The following is a 3,150-nucleotide window of genomic DNA, read 5'->3' as shown; positions in this document are numbered from 1 at the left end:
GAGAGAGAGAGAGAGAGAGAGAGAGAGAGAGAGAGAGAGAGAGAGAGAGAGAAGCTATTGTGAGGGCTAAAAACATGCGGTGGAAAGATAGTAACAGGGAAACAGGGAAGGCTTTTTGGCCACCGGGTAGGTTCTTTGGCATCCTGGTTGTGTCTTCTTTAGAGGAAGAAAGTGTCTCCCAGAACACAGCTTGGAACTATGTTACACTGTGTCTGTGGTTCTTTGCCAAGAATCTGATGTCTCCTCCAAATAGCTCATCGCTGCCTCTCCCTGAAGCAGAGTAGGTGGATACCTCAGTTCTTTCTGTGAGAAGAGGGGGAGGGGCTGGCTGATTAGTGTCAACATTCTTCATTTATGACTTCAGGTTTCTTCATGGGTGGGTGTGATGAGAACAGTTAGGTGTCATTACAGGCACAGTGGTACTGGGGCTAAGGCTATGTCTCTGATATCTCATGGATGATGGTTCCGAGTTGCTGTCTCTTAGCTTCAGCAAGCACTGATATTAAAAGAGGTGATATATTTTTTTTATTTTTATTGATTTTAATTTTTATTTTTGAGACTGGCTCTCACGCATCTCAGGATGGCCTAGAACTCTATCTGTAGCTAATAATGACCTTACACTTCTGGTCTTCCTGCCTCCTAACTGCATCCCCCCCCCCCAACACACACACCCTCAGCGCTTTTCCAAGTCAGACTCTAGAACCATCTGTGCTTTTCCAGAAGCATCCATGCCAAGCAATTATTGGCATTACTAAAGTGAGGCCTTCATACTGCTTCTAATGCCAAAGTCAGTGATAGCAAAACGAAGCTCTCATGAGTCGTTTAAGGATGGGGGCGACGTCTTGAGACATGTTTTGTTACATTTCATCCTTGTGGGCACATCACATCACCCTTATGCAAATTAAGACGGCTGCGGTGTTGCTTCTTGGCCTTAAAAACATTGTGTGTGTGTGTGTGTGTGTGTGTGTGTGTGTGTGTGTGTGTGTGTTGTCAGAGGACAATTCTTGGGAGTCAGTTCTCTCTGCTACAGTCACCTTGTGGAATCTGGGAAATGAACTCAAGGTTTTCAGGCCTGTGTACAAGTGCCTCTCAGTGGCCTTCCAACCATTCTGGCTGAGATCAAACAAAGATGGTGACGACGGCATCACTAGGCAACATAATCTTATGGGTCCAGTCTTCTATGCTCAGCCCACCATCGACTTCATTGTGAAGGCCAGAGCACATAGTTCAATTTTAAGTCTGTTCTGTCTATGCTCGGGGCTGGGACCACTGTGTAGTCATTTGTAAACTGGCCCGAGGTGCATGCACGTTAGCGGGACCCCTCTCCTGTCCTGGGCTTAGGGCTCCCACTTGTCTTTGTGTTACTGTGATGGGAAAACACCAGCAAGTGCCAGCTTGGCTGGAGGGCTGGTCAGTAAGTGTTAAAACAGCCTCTTCTGTTTCCACCTCATTCCCTTATGAACTTGCTACCTAGGGACACTTATAAAATGCAACCAATGCCTCGTTAATTTTAAATGAATCTCCCCATGTAACCACTCATCTCTGACGGCCACAATTAACCTGTACTCCACCCTCCCTTCTAGGTTTGGCTGGCTGAATCGGCCCTTGCCCCCCCCCTTCCCCCCCTTGACTTGCACCCGGAGTTCTGAGTTTCTGTAAAACTCCAGGAGGGATTCTCAAGCTTAGAGCCCCTTCTCTTTCTACAGCCCTTTGGAGCCCCTCCCCCAGACTCTCTCTTTGAGCCTGCCACCTCCAGCCTGGCTAATAACGCTTTAAAGGTGTTGAGTAATCAGACTTCCCAGGCAGGCACTTTGACCTTGCAATTTCCTTTCCTGCCTTCCGCTTTGGCTTTCAGGCCCGTGTTTCCCCCGCAGCTTGGTGTGTGTGTGCCGTGGCTGATGGAGCAGGGCTTAAGCAGCTCTGTGTGTCCCGCAGCAGGAAGAAGGAAATTTGAGTTGGTATTTTCCGGCAAGGCTAACAAGTCACTGTTTTGTTTGGTGCTGGGGCCACGGGATTGCTCTGTCTGGAGCAAGCCCCTAGGTTAGGCTTCCTTTCTGATTCACATTAGGCAAAGTCTAAAAATGTCACAAATTGCTGGGCATTCCCTGTGCCCCAGAAGAACGGAAGGCGCCTCCCCCCCCCCCCCCCCGTTCCTATCTACCTTGCATTTATGTGTACTTTGTTCATCCAAGGTTTGAAGGTCTTCATTGTGGTGTGTTCATTCTGACCCTGACTGTAACCATAAACTTTTTTTTAAATGATTTGTTCACTTTACATCCCAATATCAGCTGCCCCAACCCCGCACTCTTGAGGACTGTCCCACTTCCCTGAGGGACTGTCCCACTGCCCCTGTCCTCCCTGCCCGCACCAGTCCCAGCTTAGCCTGCGGGGCTGTCTTAGAGAACCGGCCGTCACTGCCGACTGGGGTGTTTGACTTACATCTTGGACCAGCCCAGGGCCCTATTCAGTGAACATGGGGTGCACCCATTACCCTGTCAGAGCAATTGTGGTGAATAAGATGTTTAGAAAAAGCAGTCAGCTGATCTCAGAAAGCCTGGTCTGTGGCCATGGAACCCGAGTACCGCCCCATACCCTGAGAAGCTTAGCAACAGCTGCGTGATGAGGAACCCAAGCTTGCTCAACTCTCCGAATCCTGAAAGGGCATGGGGTAGACAGACACGCCCTCTCCTCTCAGCATGTGGACAAGAAAGCATCCACAGTGCATCTATGTGTTTGGATTATTATTTACAACTAGTTAAGGAAACTTCCTGCTTGCTGGCATCTTTCCTTTCCAGCAAGCCCATCCGTCCACCCACTGCTCTCTCCTACCCTTCTCTTCCCTCCTTCCCACCTTCATCCTAAACCTCAGATCCTTCCCACACCCACATTCCTTTCAGTATCCGACACTTAGTGTGTTTAGTGTAGGAATGGAAACGAGACCATCTGGAATTTAGGTAGCTATAGTAATTTGCTAAGACACATCCCCACCGGAAATGAGTCACCAGGGGTAGACTTGGTCCACTTCCTGTCCTCTCATCTGACCAAGCTGCCTCACATCTCTGCCCCCATGGCTTCAAGACCATGATGGACTGTATCCTCTCGAACTGTGAGCCATTCCAGCTGTCCCCGCTTTCCTCTCTTTTTTCAAGT

This window comes from Mus musculus, chromosome 13, assembly GCF_000001635.26.
Source record: "Mus musculus strain C57BL/6J chromosome 13, GRCm38.p6 C57BL/6J".
Lineage (NCBI taxonomy): Eukaryota > Metazoa > Chordata > Mammalia > Rodentia > Muridae > Mus > Mus musculus.
This window is presented reverse-complemented; position numbering follows the sequence as displayed.